At 35.1% G+C, this 22481-nt stretch overlaps 1 non-coding gene across 1 annotated transcript; it reads left to right on the forward strand.

Moving 5' to 3' along the window:
- The first annotated feature begins 22175 nt into the window (after window positions 1-22175).
- On the forward strand, window positions 22176-22257 carry TRNAS-GCU (transfer RNA serine (anticodon GCU)). Its single transcript has one exon. It is a non-coding gene; the product is annotated as a tRNA-Ser (tRNA).
- The last annotated feature ends 224 nt before the right edge of the window (window positions 22258-22481 follow it).

Genomic DNA, 22481 nt, shown 5'->3' on the forward strand with positions numbered 1-22481 from the left:
TAATATTTGACTTTTCTATTTTTGACAGCCAGTCTAAAAATAGACTTTGATCACTCACACTGTGGTCACCCACACTGTGATCATCCCTGCTGGGATCAAAAATAGAACTTGCGCCATAATTTGCCTGCGGGCCCACTTAGTGAAGGCGACTCTTTTCACTAAGCTCCATCATATTGTTGCATTCTCAACAAGCATTTCTTGTTGCACACTTTTCAACATATTGACTTGAAGTCTGGTTATCACCAAGTGCCTATCTAACCCTCCGATGTGTGGAAGACTGCCTTCAAATCCAAGGAGGGCCTTTTTGAATGGTTGGTCATGCCTTTCAGGTTGAAGAATGCCCCCACAACCTACATGAGATTTATTGATGAAATCTTGTGACCCTTCATCAATGCATTCATGGTGGTTTATTTAGATGACATCTTGATCTTTAGCTAGAGTTAGGAAGAGCACCTCCATCATATTCGATAGGTCCTTCAAACCCTGCGACAAGACAAGTTGTGTGCCAATTTGGAGAAATGCACTTTTGGCATGACTCACGTTCAATATCTAGGGTACATCATTGATGAGGAGGATGTGCATGTGAACCAATCCAAGATACAAGTAATTCGGGATTGGCCAGCCCCAACCACTCTAATGGAGCTCATAGCTTTCTGGGTCTTGCCAATTTCTATAGTAGGTTCGTGTTGGGGTTCTCTTATATCACTTGGCCTTTAAGTCAAGTCACCAAGGGTAGAGCGAAATATTTTATATTTTTTGGTCTGAAACCCAACAGAAGACATTTTTCGAGTTGAAGCATCACCTCTACTCTACACCAGTGCTCACATTACCAAATCTGCAACAACCATTTGAGATTGAGACAGACACCTCTGACTATGCTATTGGTGTAGTTCTTACTCAATAGGGGCATCCAGTGGATTACCACAATGAGACACTTTCAGACACAATCTTAAAGTATCCCACTTATGACAAAGAAATGTATTCCATTGTGTAGGCATGTCATAAATGGAAGCATTACATTTTGGTTAAGGAAATAGTCATCCACACAGATCACCGATCCATGCAGTTCATACAGACACAAGGGAAGTTGCAAAAAGACCGCCATCAGAAATGGTCCACATACCTGCAACAATTCCATTTTAACATTAAGTACAATAAGGGAAGCACCAATAATATTGCATACTACCTCAGCTGACCACCATTCATGGCACTTATCATTGTGCTCGACTCCCGTGGGTACAAGACTTTGGGGTGGCCACATCCTTACAAGAATGATCCAAAATTCAATAGCACATACCAGAAAATCCTGGAAGGTAAGAAAGCTACAAATTTTCACCTCCAGGATGCACTGTTATGTCATCTAGGCCACATCTGTGTTCCTTCAAGTGAGCGTGACAAGATGATTTTGGAGGTGCACTACAGTCAAGTTGCTGGACATTTTAGAGTAGAGAAAATAATGGCAGTACTATAGAAGTATTTTTATTGGCCGAACCTTCGTCAGGATGTTGGGAAGTAAATTAGATCCTCCACCGGTTGCGCCATTGCAAAACCAACCATCAAGAAAAATGGCATATATACTCCTTTGCCTCCTCCTAGTCGACCTTGGAAATCCATCTCCATGGATTACATGTTGGGCCTTCCTTCTACTAAGTAAGACAATGATTTCTTTTCATGGTTGTCAACAGATTCTCTAAGATGACCATTATGGTGGCCTACAAGAAGAGTATCATAGTAGAGGCCACTGTTAATCTCTTCTTTGAGCGAGTGTGGTTACACTTTGGGATCCAAAAATCCATTATCTCATATGGGGATAACATATTACTAAGTGCATTTTGGTCAAGTCTCTAGTCGATGATGGATACCAAAATTACTAAGCCCACGACTTTCCACCCCCAAATTGATGGCCAAACAAAGGTCATCAATAGGATGATCGTACATATTCCGCACATGTACAACTCAAAGTATCCACACACATGGGATGAAGCCTCCCCTATGTCTAGCATAACTACAACAGAGCTCTCCACAACTTAACGAGCCACTACCCCTTTCAGGTAGGGCTGGGATTTCAGCCACTATGTCCCATTGATGTGGACAGGCCATTTGCATCTACTAAGGTATATTTAGCTCAAATCCAGTCTGAAGACAACATGGCTAACAAATTCATTGAGCGCATTCAACACATCCGCTAGTAGGTCCATGATATATTAGACAGAGCCAATGCTAAGTACAAGCAGCACCATGATCAACATCGAGTGTCGCACAAGTTCTAGGTGAGTGACAAATTTTGGCTACATTTGTAGAAGGAGCACCTCACTGGACCCCACCATAAGTTTCACCCACTCTGATATGGGCCAAACACCATCACCAAGGTTGTAGGGGATAATGCCTTCAAGCTCAACATTCCACCGTTCCTTGGTCTTCACCTAATGTTAAATGTAGACCGCCTTCAACCATACTTTCCACCATTGTTGGACACATCTGACATTGCAGAACAAATCACACCAATAGAGTTAAACCAAAACTACATGGAACAAGCCACAACTGATAAGATCATAGATACACAGAGTATCCAGCTATATCGAGTTGTCAAAGCCAACCAACTCCTTCACCAGGTCAAGTGGTTCACCAGGGACCAAGTTCAACATAAATTTCCTCACCTCATGGAGGATCTGCGCACAATGGGGACCATTTCTTCCTAAGGAGGGAGGACTGATCCAGGTGGTTATTGGTGGCCACCCACCTATTCCACCTAGACCTCCAGTTGGTTTCATTTGTTTCCTTATTTATTGCAACATTTACTTTTTTAGCAGTTTTTTGGGTCCTGAACTTCTGGAGTAGTTTTGATCCCCCTATAGTCCTTGGAGAGATCTTTCCAACAAGGTATCGCACACGCCAAATGGAGATAATATGACTAAGCTACGATCCTGGGAATTTGGTTGCCCAACTAACCCCAACAAGGTCCATAAACTCTTGGTATTCTATCCCCTGGGGTTAGGGTTTTAGTTGTTTAGGGTTTTCCCTTGTTTTTCAATAATAAATAAGCCCTTGAGCCTCATTGTAACACAATTTATAGGCATGTAGCCACCACATCTCTTCTCAGAGATAAGCTACCATCGCCCAAGCTAGTTTATTTTTATTTCTATATGTAAGCATATTTCAGTTCTTTGATATAATGAAATGAGGTTTTATTTCTACTGTATCTCTATTTATATGGGTATTTCTGTATTTTATTGTGTTCCTTCATAATTCTAGATCACCGAAAGAACACACTACACATACCTTCCAAACATACTCCAGAACCCCCAGGAGTCATCCAAACCTTCCAAGAGACTAGCCCTTGAGACAAACTAACTTTTTACTCCATTATTCCCCAAATCTCTCCCATGACATGGGAATGAGAGCGAATGAGACCCTCTAGTCTCTCCCACAACATGGTTATGCATGCGACTGAGGACTTTCCAAGTAGTTTTGTACCTATGAATCTGAATTTTGTGCCACCTTTTCAGGCCCATGGCTCAGGTCACTTCCAAAAACTCCATGACACTTCCATAAATGAGAGATAACACTGGAATAATGATACAAATGTATTAATTGAACAAGGAATTGACTGGACCCTTACTATCCATGACAAGAATTTCGTCAAACATGTCACAAAGATGCAATCTACATCATTAAACAACAAATCTGAGCATATAGGGTCTCATACTTATTTGAGAATCAATAAGAAGCATTGATGCCTCATCAAAATAATTTCATTACCATATATTAAGCCATATATTCATTGTACATTCAGTGATCAACCAAAAAATGATGAGAGGCATACATTTTCACTTTCATAAAACTCATTCATAACCAACATATAACCAACAAAAATATCAAGGATATAACAACCATATAAACCACATATAAACAAGTATATTTACCCATAAAATACCAAGGAGAAAGAGAGTTATTATTGATGATTGCATAATTCGACCAGGTATGGGACTCCCACGAACCACCCGACCATAGACTAGGTTGAACCAAATATTTCATTCAACGAGTCACCCTCGTGCCATATTCCAAGCATGAATGTGGGATCTCATAAAACACATTAATCAAAACCATTCAGGGCTTACAAAGGCCAAACCACATCAACACTCAACCAGTGATTCCACCTCATGGTCGGACATCACTAACCATCACCATATTTGTCTCTACCCAAGTTGTCCAAGGCTCCATAACATTTGTTCCAACTCGGCTTCCAGGACTAGTAACTCAACCCACAGCCAAAGGAACATGAGAACCAACCAAAAAACAAAAGTAACACCCACAACACCATGGTTATCTAAGAAATGGAAAGGCTAAGAAAATACACTGTCAATCCAAGCAATCCTCCATGCCAATGAAAAATCATAACCAAGAAACCACATGCATGTGCCATGCATGCCAATACTAGCAAGGAAATCATACATGCAACTCGGTACCTGCAAGAAAAACCCGTTGTAGCTATTGATCTCGATGTCCTATTGCACTTTCCTTCTCTTCCTTTTCCTTCTTGCTCCAAATCCCAAGTATGTCACACTCCTCCAAGAGTGCTCCAAGAAAACTCTAAGTGTCCAAGAGTACGAGAGAGAGAGAGAAAGAGAGAGAGAGAAAGAGAGAGAGAAAGATGAGAACTCCAAAACTGAACTGATCAAAAGATTGAGCAAAAGCTTGCCAACTAATCCTCATAAGCCCTTTTTATCAATGAGGTCTCTATTTTCTTCATTTTCCATTATTTTACTTCAATTTCGTCCTCACATGTAACCTGTGACCTTTCACCTTCCTTTTCTCCTAATTTCCATTGTTTTCATAAATAAAATGCCAATTAATGCCACTTCGCCTTTCCAAATCCTTTTCCATTGCCTTTTCCAATTTCCTTTAGCCATAATAACCAAAATAAACACCCACTATGATGTTTTCCCTCCCATTCAGCTTGGAATATGTGTCCCATGACCATGGTCTTGTATTTTTTTAACATGAATTTTTAACCAGGATTGTTACATTGAAAATAAGAATATGAGATTTACCTTGAAGAATCTCATTATTGCTTACCTTAGACATCTTGATTTTCTCCAAATTTCATGTTTTAAAGCAGTTACCCCTTTTCATGATGCCAGGCCCCTATACTACTAGTGTAACCCCTTATTGTTATTAGTACAACCCCCTTATTATATTGATGTACCCATGTAGTGCCCATATTGTTACTATTGTGCCCCATAGAAGCCCACTATTGTTATTATTGTGTCCTTACATTATTATTTTTATGTCGGCTCTGATTATATTATGACCCCTTAGACTCCTATATATAGAAAGGAGGTCTTTTCATTTGTATCATCCAAGAATTGTTCATTTATATAATATAAAGGAGGTTGCCCCCTCGAAGAGGCTGAATTCTAAGGCGTTGATCTCTATTTTCTATCTTTTTGTGAGCTGGTTTCATAACATTTGGTATCAAAGCTGTGGATTCTAGGGTTTCGTTGCTCCAAATAGGTCATTGTGGTATTTTCGCTATAACTTTTTTTTTTTTGCGACGTTTCAGAAGCGAAAATAAAAACCCATTTGAGAAGAAATTGCGCTGAACCTCGGGTCCGAATTTCAGAGCTTTTCACGCAATATTTGTAGAGATATGATCTGAGGAAGTTGGTCTTTTTGCAGACTCCTGAATTACACTCCAAACAGGTGACCTTGGGAAAATCAACATAACTTTTGTTCTGAGCATCAGATTGCAATTTCGTAAGAAGTTATAGAAAGAGGACGAACTGTAGTTTCCTGTATATATTTTTTAGACCCGAAGGTAAAAACAGTGACATGTGGCACTTCATACAAGTTCACTCTTCTGAAAAGGTATATAATCAAGTCATCTTGGGAGATTGTGCATAATATTTCTCGGAGAATCTAAATTCGATCAGACTGGTGGCATTGGAAAGAGGATGCAGAGGGCTATTGTAGGTCATGATTTCAGAACTAAAAGATCTGAAAGTACAGAGTTACAGTCGTTTCAATATCGAGCTCCTAAAATCAAGAAAAATCGAGATGAGGAAGTTTGATGGCAAGGATCTGGTAAATTGGATACTACAGATGGAGAAATATTGATCTACATGGTGTACCACTATTACAAAAGGTATGTATTGCATCTCCATATTTAGAACAAGATCAATTTTTATGGTATAAAGGGCTTTGTTCTCGTAAACAACTTGTTACGTGGTCAATTTTCATGGAGAAAATGATAGCACATTATGAGGATACAAAGAGGAACACATTCTTTAGAGCAACACCACAACAATTGGAAGAAAAAAGAGCAAAAGGACTTTGTTACAAAGTGGAAAGAAAAATTATGGCAACAAGGAAGTCTACCCTCACAACTATAAAGATGGAAGTGTTGTTTCTCCTAGCCTTCGACAACCTACAAGGGTTACACCACAACAATTGGAAGAAAAAAGAGAAAAAGGCCTTTGTTACAATTGTGATAACAAATACATTAAAGGTCATAAGTGTGCTGAGAAGAAATTATTTTACATTGATTGTGGAGAGGAGGAAGAAAAGGACCAAGAAACATCAAAAGAAGAGTATATACACCAAGAACCACCCCGAAGAAAGAAGAAATGAACTCGACCATATCTTGTAAAGCATTGGAAAGAATTACTACTCCTCAAACTCTTAAGATAGAAGGACATATCAAGAAGAAAAAGGTTCAAGAAGTGAAAGAACACATCAAGAAAGAAGAAATGAATCCGACCATATCTTGTAATGCAATGGCCGGAATTACCACTCCTCAAACTATCAATATAGAAGGACATATCAAGAAGAAAAATGTTCAAGAAGTGAAAGATCACATAGGGCATCAAGAAATGAATCCGACCATATCTTGTAATGCATTGGAAGAAATTACCACTCCTCAAACTCTCAATATAGAAGGATATCAAAAGAAGAAAAAGATTCAAGCAGTGAAATATCACATCAACAAGAAGTTCTCCAACTTTTAAAGGATAACACCACTTTGGTGTAGAATCAAATGAAACGACAGGCATATCAACATCACAATGAAAGATGTTTTGATGTAGGTGATTGGGTATTTTTACGGTTACATCTCAAGCAAGCTATTTATGAGAAGGAAATGTTGGCAATACTAAATGCACTTAAGAAATGGCAACCTTACCCAATGGGAAGACACTTCAAGGTAAAAATGGATCATGATAGTATTAAATACATTTTAGAAAAAATATTATCATTAGAAGAACATAAAAAATGGGTCACAAATATGTTGGGTTATGACTTTGACATCATCTACAGAAAATGGAAGAAATTTTTTGTTGCAGATGCACTCTCAAGAAAGGATGAGGATGTGGAAGCATTGTCTTGTGCTATTTCTATTATCCAACCAAATTGGATAAATGAAGCAAGGGACGAATGGAAGAAGGACAAATAAGTGTGGCCACTCGTTCAAAAGTTGCAGAATATCCCAATTCAAACAATATTGCTAGAAATTGAAGAGGAAGGAAAAATCATATTGGAACCTGGAGCAGTCACAGAAACAAGAACTCGACAGCTACGCAATCGATCAATTTCAGAGTATCTCATATTTCCAATGGAGCTAGTCAATTTTTTTTATTCCTACACATAAATGTGCATAAAAAATTAGTAACATAAATAAAATTGTTATTAAATTAAAATAAAATTTCAACCTATTATGTACATCTATTTCAAACAAGTTCAGGAAAATAAATTTAATTACAATAAACCTCTCCTAAAATGAAATCTTCAATCATATTCCAATTTGATCATTGAAATTACGATGAACATATGTTAATAACTGGAGTAGATTCAAAGAAGGAGAGGATACCAAGCCAGGTTTGAATGATGTACATTAAATAAATGTTGTAGGCTAGAAATGTGTTAGTATTATGTACACTATTGTTACAAGACAATGTGGTAGGGTAACTTTGGAACCAACGATTGTTTGTTAAGGAATAATCACCACTAGAAGAAATTTTCAACAAGATTTTATCAAAACAAGCTTCCAATTGAATGTTAGAATGAGTTTTGTTGGAAAATTGAAAATTAAGATCATCGGAATGTTTAAAAATATATTTGTGTTTAGTCGATGAAACTATAGTCAAAGCATGAGAATCTACTAGTTCAAAATATGTTTTTGAATATAACTAACTTTGTAATGAATGAGGTTCAATTCCATCAAGATCAAAATACTCATCAAATATGACTTCTCTTTCTTGAAAATCACATGGAAGATTTGAATTACCAACATCATTAAAAGGATAAGAAATACATTGAGAATTAACATTGATAGGCAAAGGATCCTTGTCTAGAAAAGTCTAATTTTCAAATAGATCTGTACTAGTTGAAGGAAAGTTTTCAATGGAAAGATTGGTAAAATCACTACCAAATGCATCCAAATTTGAAAAATGATCTAGATACAAAAAGTAATGGTTGCCAGAGTATAACAAATTAAATGCTTGCTAAAATTTTTCATCATCATTGATAAGATTAGAACTCTGATTTGAGGATAAACTTTTTGTTGAGCAAAAGTGGGAGCTAGTAGGGAATATACCTCTAAACAAGAAAGATCAACATGTTCATCAGTTAAATCTAGAGATTGACCAATTTCTATTGAACCTTCTTTGTGATGACCACAACCATTAGGAGATGTTTCAACTACACTTTTAGATTTCATATTTGCATTTGGACAATCAATTTCTGAAATATGAAAGTGCATTAAGCAAACTTCCAATGTTTGTGGTTGTGATGCATTTTTGAATTTATTCATGGGCTCAATAAAATAAATTTAGATTCAAAATTAACTAATTAAATTTAAGGCATCTTGTTCATCATTGTTTGATTTACTATGTTCATAATCAGAAGGAACAAGAGAAGCAAAGTATTCAATTAGATTTTCTATTGATGGTAAGTCTTTGAGATGGAATCTAAAGCAAAGTAACATGAATCTAGCATAAAATTCCTCAAGAGATTCATCTACATGCATAGAAATATTTTCAATCTCTAAACACACATCTTCATAATTGTAGTTTCGATGGGCCAACAACAAAAACCTTCATAACATGGTTCCATGAATGTATAGAATCAACTGGTAATATTTTGAACTATTTTTGAATTCATCCTTGGAATGTGAGAGTAAACAATCTGCAAATTTCATTATCATTAGGTATATCAAAAGATTCGCATTTATCCACAAACTAACATGCGAAAATTTTACTCTCACCGTTGAATTTGAATTTACACAAGGATTCAATCTCCCTTTTGGGTATGCTTTTGGTAGGCATGCATTGAATAAAATCATGACCCAAAGTAGGAACGTACATAGGAGCCATGATTAATTAATTTTTTATTAAACAAGACTCTACATAGATAATCTATTTGTGCCCCTCTTTCTAGTGGCACAATGTTGATGGCCAAAAATGACCATAATCAACATTGGGGAGATCACCTGGTCAGGGCCCTAATTAGGCCCTTATCCATTTGGGATGGTGATTCCAACTGGTTAAATGGGTCTCAGTTACCTCTTACTCTCCCTTCTGACTTGTAATATTTCTAATTACTATCAACAAAAGAGGCATCAAACTGAACCCCTTGCAACATGCTTGCAAGAAAGCGGCCCTTAAGCTGAGATAAGGGCTTAACCAAGCCACCAATGAGATTGATCCTATAAAATGAGACTTCTAAAAAATGTAATGAATTAACCTAAATGCAAATGAAAATCAATCTAAGATGCAGTCAACAAAAGTAAATTCTAATCTATCTTGATCATGGAAAGATATAGATATTTTCCCAATCAAGAGAAAGGTAATGAAATCTAGACCAACTTGAACTTAGAATAAAATGAGGCTAGCACAGGCTAAGGAAATAATTCAATGACCTACCACTTATTCAAACAAATATGCATAAAAAACGATGTAATAAATAGTTACCATAGATATGTTGTACACATATATAAATTCAAATGAGATTGCTTTAAATCAATAGATCTTGTTAAACTACTATAATAGTACAAATATAATGACAAGGATAACACAAAACTAATACAACATTAAGTTGATAGATAGATAACAATTTAATGCATAAAAGCCTACTCAAATGCAACAATCAACCCTAAATTCATCTCTTCCCAATCATACAAGATAGCTTGACATTGGTTTAAAATAAGCATCATTTACTCTAATCAAACAAGTGTTGGTAAAACAAACCATACCCATAAAAACAAAGAATGAACAAGGAATGAATGATCTATTTTCCTCTCTCCTCCTCCAATCTCATTCCTCAGAAGCTCCAGTTCATGATTTTCTCCAACAAACTCTGTAAAATAACAAAATTAAAATTAAGAAAACCAATTAAAATGAAGACAAAACTCAAATTTCTAAATCTGTTGACAATAAACAAATGGATTAAAATTCAATTGAATAAATTAATAAAAGCAAAATCATGCTTTCCCTTGCTTTCTTGTGGAGATATGATTAGCAATTCAATAATATGGGATTGAATTAGTGACAACAAATCTTCATGGCCAAACAAATTTCTCCCAAAACAAATTCAAAATCATTTTTTTTGCAAATTCATAGCCTTGACTTTTGCTAAATTGTTGAGGTAGTAAATAACCAGATTTCATTAAATAATTGCTATTATATTCTTCTCCACTAAAATAACTTTCAAGTGATTCATCATTTTCCTAATTTTGTGCACTAGAACTCGAGATATTTTCCTAATTTTGTGCCGTAGAACTCGAGCTATGATCCTCTAAAGTTGAAGTTCTAAAACTAGTTGAATAGTGCTGAGAAATTTTATTAATGTCTTTTATTTTAATATATTAAAAGTATTTAAAAAATAAAATAAAATAAAATAAACAAAAGTATAATTTAAAGTTAAAATTTCAAAGATGGGAGTTCATGCTAGTTAACATAATGATATGGTAATATGATTTGTGGTATTGGAGTGGGAGAGGGGAGCCAATGGTTGGAGAGGCCCCCTCTCCACTATGATTTAAACATGTGAACCTCCCTTAATATATGCTTTGATCATCATATGACTCATGCGCCTCTTTTGTGAGTTTTATACTATGTACTCCACATCATCCCGGGAGAAATACTCCGACAAGATTTAGTGGAGTCCCAAAAAAACTCTCTGAAGTATTTCCTCTAATGTGATGTCAGTTGTAGAATTAGTTATTTTTAAATTATTTTAATTGTGATTTTATATATAGTTATTATTTATTATTATTTTTAATTTATTTATTTTATATATTTTAAATATATATAATTTCAAATTATATTTACAATCTAAATTGAAGAATTAATAAAATTTTAAAAAAATTATGATGGGTGATGAGCTCACCTGAAATGTTGGACATCTGTAAATCTCCACACATCATAAATTTTCAGAAAATTTCATTCACAATGATGATCAAGTGTGGAAGCATACATACAAATATAATTATATTAAAATTATGCTAACATTATTAATTAAGTTAATAATTAACTAAATTAATGAAGATTAAATTAATTATATTTACATGTTAAGTAGACTAAAAAAAATTTAATTAACTAAATTTAATAATTTAATAAATTAACATTTATGAGGGTCTTCAGAAAGATCACATTGGTATTTATCAGGTCGACGCGTTTCAATTTGATAAGGATAATCTTCAAGAAAATCACATTGGAATTTATCAAGTCGACACTAAGTGTAATCCACTTAGTGTCGACTTGATAAGGATAATCTTCAAGAAAATCCACTTAGTGTCGACTTGATAAATTCCAATGTGATTTTCTTGAAGATTATCCTTATCAACATTATGGATCATAGAAGCTTGCACTCATAGATTCTATTAACTTAATTAACCAAGAATAGATTAACTAATAAATAAAAATTATTTTACATATTAAAATTAATTTTATTTACAATTTATAAAAAATAATAAAATACATATTTACATTGAAGATATTTTTATTTTTCAGAAGAGAATTGTGTATACTAGTTAGTTCATCCAACATTTCAGGTGGAACTCCACCAATCATAGCTTTGTAGTCCTTGATGATCAATGGAGTTCCACTCGAAACATTGGATACACTAACTAGTATACATAGTTCTCTTCCGGAAAATAAAAATATTTTCAATATGATTAACTGTGGAAATATCAAAGCATATGCATACTTATATATTTTATCCCCAGGCGTTAAAAAATAACCAAACTTTTACCAATCACATCTTTCAAACCCTACGACGAAATTAGACAAAATTTGAATTGTTGGAAAACTAATGGCAAAGTGAAAGCAATGAAGGAATAAAAAAGAAAAACAAAGAAATGTGAAAAGAAATCAAAATAAGGCAAATTAAAGTATTCTAGGAGCGATATTGACCAAATTCACATGGAGGGCCCCATGATTTTAAAGAAATTAAGGGGGGTGTTTGAGGCCTCAACATTACCTTAGTTATCACCTTAGATAATAACTTATTATACTACACCTTTTAATGTTTTATTGAAGTGGATTCACTATATGAGATCCTGCAAGTTAGTCCTTAACCAAATAATCTCATCAAGGTACAAAAAGATAATAAAAAAACTTACCAAAGTGGATTGATATCGTATATGACTAGGTTGAATGACCTTCTCTCTGGAAACAACAACATAAATGTTACCGATCCAATTAAAAATGTTGCTAAGGTCTTGGCCACCTGGAGGATAAGCACACATAGGATAGGGTATCACTGCCACCTTGGCCCAAGCCCCTACTATTTAAGCCCAAGACTCCTTAAATGGTCAAGAGAATAGTGCCTAATATAACCCTAAGTAATTCCAAAATAATATTGGTGCCTTATATGGAGTCACCTACAATGGAAGTGTTCACTTATAAGAGTTGTCTAGCTGTAAAATATGTGATTGTAATAGAAGAAAACTAAACAACAAAATTGGTAGCACCAAATTACGCAAAATATTTCATGTAACCTATGGATTTTGGTATACAGGAAAATACATAACATCTAAGCGTGTAACTATTTGTGATTTGGGTTGTTGGTTAGAGAGTTATGGGTAGAAACAACTTGTTTTCATATGTAGAAAACTATAAATTTTGCAAAGAAACGTATGGACAACAATGTGATTTGACTATAACAACAACCCATAAATGTCTTAGCACTTACATATGATTATTGAAAGGGTGGAAAGGCATGAGGGTTAATTTTGAGGCTTTTGGGGCCTCCCCTCAACCAAAATATCATTGAAAAGTGAATTTCTAGCAAACTAGAAATTACCTTTTAGAATTTTGGGTGAAAACCCTCTTGGTTATTTCACTTAGAAATTTCCTGATTTAATTAAAAGTTTTTAAAGTGGCAGGAAATGGCTTGAAAATTAGTCTAAATAAACAAAATATTGATGTTACCTATTATAGAGTAAAGAAGAAGGTTTTAGGATGGATTTACTTGTATGGATGAAAACATCTCTAAAATTTGTAGATCCAGCTTGGTACATCAATGGAATCTTAATATCTAGAGTTATCAAATAGGTAGATACATGTGTAAAATTATCTTGAAATAAATATTGTACCTATCCTTGGTTAGATTTAACAGTAAATTCTAATTTCCTTAAGGAAAATACTTGCCATAATGATAAAAATTAAAAATCAACAAGCTTAATGGCCGACTAGTTTTTTTTTTGGTAAGCTTGGCAAAACTACATTTTCATCATGTCCAATATTCACCTGGATCCATGAGGGGAATTGAACCGGTGACTTCACATAAAGGAGTGCCTTATCAGAGTCCCTGATCACCATTTATCCAAGACCCCGTGGACAATAGCCGACTAATTGTTGAAAAATAAAAAGGTTTGATTTTTAAATATAGAGATGGGTGTTTGATAATATTGGTTCCTTTTACTTTACCTCACCTTTTCTAAAATGTGAAGTTAACACCATCTAATTCAATGATGGTTGAATTCAACGGAGTGGATTTGGTCTTGTACAAAATTTCCCTCACTATTGCTTAACCTTTTTTGTGACTTTTGGATTCGCTGGTTATCTCTCTCAAAGTGGTGTCTCCAACCTTCAACTCCTATGTGTGTTGAATATGAGATCTTGCAAAAATCAAAGCTCCCCTTTAAAGATGGTCTAGTTGCTTGGATATCCCCTCACTTACAAAACGAAAGAACTCAAGTGGGGTTGCCCCCTACTTTTCCTTTTACACGTGGCTAGATAGCTCTTTAACGGAAATAATCGTTAGCCTTAGCATAGTTTTATTAATCATCAAAAGAAGTTAGATTAAAATAAACCCGAAAAAAAAATCAAGAAGAAGAGTGAAAATAAATTAATTCCACACAAAGCAACAAAAAAAATTACACAAGGGTTTGCAAAAATGAGCTCTTTATTATGATAATACTTGTCTCAGTTGACAACAATAACATTACAAATGAGGGGAGGCTACCCTTTATAGGAAAAATTATAATGGTTAGTATGGCTAGTTGGATTCTCCCTCAATCAAATATTTACTAGTCATCAACAAGTTGAAGGCCTAGAATTTTTTCTATAAAATAATACATTTTAATTTTTAATTCACTCACTAGGGGATCGATTTGGACAAATTTACAAAATTTAGCTCAAGATTCCTTCTTCTCATGGTCCATGATGGGTAATAGTCAAAATTGTAAGCAATAGTAGCTCAATGTTCCACTTGGCCATCCTTGAAAATTTTGACTTGGTCCCTTAGAGGAGAAATTTATCATCTAATGACTAATTTCTTGGTCCATTACTCAATTGATTAGTCTCATAGTGCATAGTAATTTTGATAGGGATTGTTGTTATTTTTATCATTATTAAACCATACTACAAGATGCAAGTAAATTTATAAATGAACATGCCAAATAAATATTTTCTTGTCAAAATGTTACCATAGATTAATGCCCATTGAAGCCCCACTTAGCAACATCTAAACAATCTTGAAATATGTGGGTTACGGTGATGCATAAGAATTGGATGCTTTTCTTGGCCAAGTGGCTATCAATTTGAAATATTTGACGTTCTCTGCCACAACTCCTCTAGTTCTATGATCTTGTTAAGAATGTAACAAAGATAGGGTTTAACACCTCTTGGGATAGGGAAATTGTAGAAGAGAAGATGTATGGCATTGTGTAGTGCAAAGAGGATGCACCATCATAAGAATTCTTATGTTGTTCACAATGAGCAAGCATCACTCTTCTATTCTTCACAATATCTAGATTGTGAAGGACAATTCGATTGGTTTTCAGAATGGGGTAATGGATCTATGTTAATTGGCCAAAGATGGATCAATAGATTAATAAAGAGTAGAGTAGTGCAAGTCGATCTAGTTATCATCTCCATTGATGCACATGTTTCTTTCTAAAGGCGAAATGATTTGAATCTATGACCTTCCTTATACTCAACAAACATGCACTAGTTGAGCTACCCTAAACATTTTCTCTCTTAATCACAATCCCATAATTTGTAGGGAGTGGACATTTATGCACTCGATTGATAAATAGATTGAGGAACTCGACTAACGGGAGAGATGTAACATTTATGCACTCTTACTACTATTTTGCAATAAATCCAAAAATGCATATTTGTCTTCTTGAAGTTTTTAATAATTTAGGAATCTTTGAGTTCATTGATGTTTATCAAATATACTCAAATGCATACTATTATCTTTGAAAAATGGTATTTCATTAGCATGGAAAAATTTGTAAAGTATTTTTTTTTTTTTTTAAAGATGTGAAGTAACATTTGAATGCCATGCATGGAAAGGGGCATGCCCAAAATGTTCTCTTAGTCATCCAAGTGATAAGAAATGTGTGTATATGAATTATTGGTAAGGTGATATGTTGTTATCAAAGCTTCGATATCTTTGATTTCTTTCTAATTTGAATGAGTCATGGTTGGGTTTGTTGGATTTCTGATACACGTGAGCTACAAGAATGGCTATGTATGACATGATTTACCAGAATATGATATGATACACCCAACCCATGGAAACTACGTTCTCAAGTGATCGAAGCTCTTTGATGGTTCATTAGGTAAAACTATTGAAAATTGTATTATGATGCCAACTATTTGTCTTGTAGTGGACTAATTAGAGTTCTACTTATGTTTTATATGCACTCATTTTAGCTCTTATGTCATATTCACTTTTGATCGCTATTTTATCATTTCATTCCAAATTTCCAATGTAGACTTTCCAAGCCATGCCATGGCAAGAAAATTCAAGCGAAGTTACACTTGAACAAAAGGAGGGAATGAAGCCTTGTTAGGAAGTTGTAGAATTTGGTTTGAGACACACCCTTTCTTGAAGATAAATGTTCCAACCGTACTAAGTTAGTGCATCAAAGTAATACATGAAACTAGCTTAAGCTTCGCATAGAAAAAATTGTTTAATAAATCGAGGAAACTTATGTCAAATAATGAAAATCCTCTAATTGTAGCCTAGTATATGTATGCAAATAGATTAGTCATGGCTCCCCTAGCCATGGGGTCGATAATTTGTGAATATATGATAGCAATAAAACTGAATCTATTGGTGGATATACAATTGGATAAGGTTAGTGTCAAGGGATAGCAAAAATGCCCAGTTTCTTGCTTTTGGCTAGATCTTTCTTATGGAGATAATTGAGTTGCAAGTGTCTTGAGTATGTAACATGGTGCTACATGTGTCGGTGCAAATGGAAATGAGATAGACAATCTTGAAGGTGATATGGTGAAGGTGAAAATAGAAAGATGCGAAGATGGTGTTGTGGTGAAGGTGTAGATGGAAAGACATGAAGATAACGACTAAGACGAATAGTGCAAATCTATGAAGTTTATCATAGGCCTTACACACTAGCCGATAGCATACGCATTTTTTTGTATGAAGTTAGGCACTTCGTATTACTTCAAAAGATAATTACATAGTAAAAACAAATGCTTATGGTCTTCCTAAAGGGAAACCAGGCCAAAAGAATAAGTTCATAATTTTGAGGTTGTTGAGACCTCATCTAACTAGAGCATCAAATATGTAGAAATACATGTAAATAGACTAAATACCCCAAGTCGTGACATACATTGGCAAAATTAAACATAAGAAGTTGTTGAAACTAAAATAAAAAAAAATTGGTAAAGCACAATAGTTATTTGACTGCCTTAGGAAACTATGTCAACTGGGCATCCTTCTCATCTAGGGAAACTAGACCAAAAGCATAGGTTCAAAATTTTGAGGTTGCTGAGACATCATCTAACTAGAGCATCAAATATGTAGAAATATATGTAAATGAATTGAATACCCCAAGTCATGACATACATTGGCAAAATTAAACATAAGAAGTTGTTTAGACTAAAATTAAAAAATTGGTAAAGCATAGTAGTTAGTAGACTGAGCCTTTAGGCAATTGTGTCAATTAAACATACTTCTCATCCAGGGAAGAGTGGTTGTTGGCTGAAACCTTAATGAACGTAGTGAGTTTATGATCTATACCATCAATGTTCTCCTCTAGCTTTGTTAGATTGATGGAGTTCTCCTACTGGTTGTTGGCAGTGTCCATGAGAACTCAACGCATAAGAATTTTGGTATGCCAATAAACATTAACAACATGCATGTACCTAGATAAATGTGTTCTTTTTGAGGTTTCGATGTCAGGTTTCTAGTCTTTAGTGGTTGCATGAACATGATAATAAAGGGTGCAATGCCTTTCCCAGTGCACCTCTACCTCCACACATTCAATCTCTTGTTGAACTAACTCAAGCATGAATTATTGGTAATGAGCCATAGACTCCTGAGCTTGAGCTCGAGTATAGAGTTGAGAAGTGGAAGTGATGTGGGTTTCCCTTTGCCTAAAGACAAAGGAACGCCCACACCTACCTCCCCTTCTTCCAAAAGTAGATCTTCCACGCAACATGGCTACATAAGGAGTTAGGAGGAAGAACATATTTGAAAGGGATATAAAATAGGGGTAGAAAGAGATACAAAGGAGGTGAAGAAGAATCAGAATATAAGGGTGCAATAGGGTGAGCCAGAGGAAGAGAGCTAAAGAGCAAGGAGCACGAGGCGGGTCAGAGAGGGAAAGGAATTGCACTACCCCTGAGGGGAGAGAACTCGAGTAGGAGAAGAGTGAAGGTTGATAATGATGGAAATGCAAGCGAGTATAACAGGGTACCAAAGGCTAAGCCGAACCAAATAACCCAGGAGGGAAATGCAAACCTAGACTCCAGTTAAACTACAATTCAACAATTTGGAGTGAAAGAAGACATGCAAAAAGTAGAGCTTGATAGATAGAGTAGTTACCCTTAGTGCCGAAAGATCCCCTGCAAGGCCAATTTCTATAATGTTGATAGAAGACAGAGGAAATTCACTGATATATATGAGTGCAACTCATACGAATCTCGCCATAATCAAATGGATATGCTATGCATGCATTAGGATATGAATAGTTTCCAAGGTCGAGGAACGGGGAGGTGTCAGGCTAATAAAACTACTAACCCAATTGAACTGTGCTTAATTGCCACTCTAACAAGGAATAGATGGAGTGAAAATTGTTGTGTAACCAAAAAGAGTGACACCCCATTATTTTTTTCCGTCGTGAAAAATAAGCATAAAAATGAGGAGCCACTACCTAATACATCATAACTTGAACATGTTGGAGAGCCGCTACATTGAGCCACCATGATAATCTATACATGCTGGCAGGGGCTAAATTTGATAGGTCCCCTTACCTATAAGGGAATTTTTCTATGACGGTTTTATATTTAAATTACCCTTCATATGACTTCTAATATTTATTTTTACCCTGCATAATATTTTTTTATATAAAAACATAATCAACAATAACTCATCATTTTTTATTCTTAAAAATAATAAAGCAAAATAAAAAATTGACAAATGAAGTGGACATGCGAGCATGGGTTACCTCAAGTGTTCTCATCTCTTCTAGTGTATCGACATCACATCGACTACATTATCATATCTTCTAGCGTATTCCCAGCCCATCCACTGTGTTATCATCTCTTCTAGCGTATCGACAACACATGAAAGGTGTAACATGAAGTCACAAGGCATAGAACCCTCGCAACAGTGATAGTGCATCCTGTAGGAAGTAATCTCTCTTCCACATACATGTCGAGTACTGTGAGAAGGCGCGAGTTGAAGCATGTGGTGTGGATGCAAAGCATGCCACATCGAATGTGGCTACTTTACCCACGAGGATGAAGGCCAATGTCACACTCTCGACACTAAACAAACAAACTCTGATATTTCTCTCTACAAAAGTCGCATTCGATATGGGGTGAAAATGGCTTCTTCCTGAACTTTAGAAGATGTTGGGAATGATAGGAATGCCTCGTGGACTTGGGAGCTCGCGCACAGTATTCGCACAAGTCGAAGTTGCACGTGCGACACTGGGATCTGAAACTATTATTGCCTTCTCCACAACCATTGCATGTGTAGCTGGAACCATACATGTAGCACAGGGCGTGCTCACTATGGCTAAAATGTCGAATCCCCAACATTCTCATCCACCCTTCCTTCTTCGCCATGTTGCAATTTTTAATAGATAGTTAAAAAATGGTAAAATCGATCTACCTCTGCCCATTTCTGCGACAAATATTTTAGAAAGTAGTCTGAAATGCGTTAAAAGTAGTCGGAATATTAAATAAATGAATTTAAATGCGACACGAAAACTCATGCGTTGTCTCATCGATCTCAGAGATAGCTTTAAATTCTGTGCATATTTACACCTAATTTATTATTTAATAAATAATTTACTATAAATTTATAAATAAGTTTAATAATCTTTATTAATTCGATACTAATGAGTATTATCAATAATTATGATTCGTTTATCATTTAAACTAAAACAATATCCCTAAATAATATTAAAAAAAATTACATATTGAAATTTAAATTTGGAACCTATAATCAAATACCATTGTAATGGAGATAATATGGAACTTTGTAATGGAGATAATATGGAACTTGTGGTCTAATACGCCAACTTCACTTAATTTTCAATATTGTTCAATGACTATATAAAATTAAATAGGAATAAATTTTATAATTCACTTATCAGTTTAATAGTTTTGAGGGTTAAATAAAAGTTGTGAAGATTTTAAAATTATTTATTTATAAATAATGGTTAAATAAAGCACAAGGAAATAAATTTAACCACGACACAAAATGAGGGTGCATGGGCCGCGTTTGTGATGGTAATTTAAATATACCTACTTCCTAGCAGGGGTTGGTGTCTTCATTGATGGCACTGATCACCCAGATTTTACTAGTTATGTGGGAGTACTTTAATGTCTTGAGCGCTGGTTTTTTCGGTTGTATCTGAAGGGTTTATGGAGGATCTTCACGTTTGTATTTTTCCGGATTTATTTTGCAATTCAGACATATTCCAGGGTCAACGAAATATATATTTTATAAATAAGTATATATATAATATAGATATATAAAATTTAGATATTTATGAAGCAGTCCTATCAGACCTGCGGCCTCCTTCCCCCATCTTTCCTCTCAAGCTTTGGAAAGCTCCATGTCCGCTCAAGTCGATTCTCTTCTCCTGGCTTCTTTTCTCGGACAGAAACCTCTCATGGGAGGTTCTTCAAAGGAAGGGTTGGCAGGGCCCGGGTAGATGCCAAATGTGCCTATCGGAAGCTGAAACAAACTCACACATGTTCTTCGCCTGCGCCTCATCTTCTAAAATCTGGTATGAATTATCTCTGATTTATGGTTTTCCTCACCGGGTTTTTTCTTCTGTTCAGGATGCTTTCTCCTGGTGGTGCACGAAGAATCCGTGCTGGCGTTCACTGTTTATTCTTACTTGCTGGTCCCTATGGAAATGGCGAAATGCATGCATTTTCCAGAACTCCAGGATGCCCTTGCACTCCATTCTGATCTCCATCACGGGCCTCCTGCCTTGCTCAGATTAACATGCTCTTTTCGGACATGCCTCTCTTTCTTGGGGCTGCTTTTACAGCTTTTCGCTCTCTTTTTTGTCCACATGATTCTCCTTATCTCTCCATGACGGTCTGCTTTGTTTTGAAGCGCCTCTGATAACAGGTGGATGGATCCACTAGCTCGCACTTACAGCTATGTTTTGGCTTATTATGGCGCCGCATCAAGAACTTTATCTGTTTCTGTTTCAGTTACAATCTGTTACTATTTCAGTTGCATGTTTTCCAGCTGAATCAATCACTTCTTGACATGTATCCAGATTTTTATATCTCCTTAATATAATCTATGTCGGTTTTTTCTTTCTGAAAAAAAAAGATATATAAAATTTGAAACTTTTCATTTTTTAATATACCCGTCATTTTGACATTTTTTTATATTATTTGCAAGTTGATGTTGCCGTGTATATTTTAGAATTAACTGTATTTTACCGAGTTGTCTATAATGCGACTTTTTGGAGATTTCGGTGACGGAATCCGGCAGAAGAAATTGAGGTTAAATCTTGATTTGTTGCAGTTAAAATGGTTTTTTAACTACATATTTGGATTCAGCACCCTGGGAAACCCCTGGGACGCTTTGATTGTGCAGAAACTAGCTATCAAATTTGCGATTCCAATAAATTGCTGCCGGATTTTGACCGGAAAGACCCACCAAAAAAACTTCCAAAAAGTCACATTATAGACAACTGCGTATTTTACTGTTAAAAAGGCGGAAACACGGGCGTCAAATTTAAAGCCTGCACGCTGGTGTTGCTTGGTCCCAATACCCTCCGTATCTCCTCTTTAATTAACTATCATTGTATTAGGGTTGAAGCTTTTTGTTAAGGTCTTGGTTTTTTTTTGTTATGAGTTAGATTTTTTTGGGTTTATTTAAGTAAGAATCTATTAAAAAAAACAGGCAAAAAAAATTTTAATATTTAGAAAGTTAAAAATAGTTTATAGAACAGATTGTTTTTTCATCTTTGTATGCTTTCAACAAACCCTTAGCAAATGTGAAGCTTCTTTGAATAAGGCGCTTAAAAATGCTAAACTAAAATAATTAAAATAATAATAAAAATATTACAGAGATAATTTACTGTATTACAGCTTTTTTTTTTCAAAATATACAGTACGGTAACAGTAATACCCAGTCATTCTAAATTTTGTTGCAATTTTTCTATGGTTATATAGTATAGTTAATATGTTTGTTACGGAGGTTTTCAACCCGTCGCTTTGGCCGAGTGGTTAAGGCGTGTGCCTGCTAAGTACATGGGGTTTCCCCGCGAGAGTTCGAATCTCTCAGGCGACGAATTTTATTCCTGTGCTCATAGTTTTTTTAATTGTTTCTGGGTGTCGTTTTGTATTTTGGTTTGCAAAAGTATATTTAATATTTAATTACAATTTTTCTTATAAATTTCGGTATTTTGGTTTTGAATATTTATTTAAATAAATTATTTTATGGAATTTTAAGAGTTAATTGTTTCTGGGTGTCGTTTTGTATTTTAATATTTAATTACAATTTTTCTTATAAAT

Source organism: Pinus tabuliformis, chromosome 6 (genome assembly GCF_031772625.1).
Source record: "Pinus tabuliformis cultivar Carrire ecotype Pingquan chromosome 6, CPIR1, whole genome shotgun sequence".
NCBI lineage: Eukaryota > Viridiplantae > Streptophyta > Pinopsida > Pinales > Pinaceae > Pinus > Pinus tabuliformis.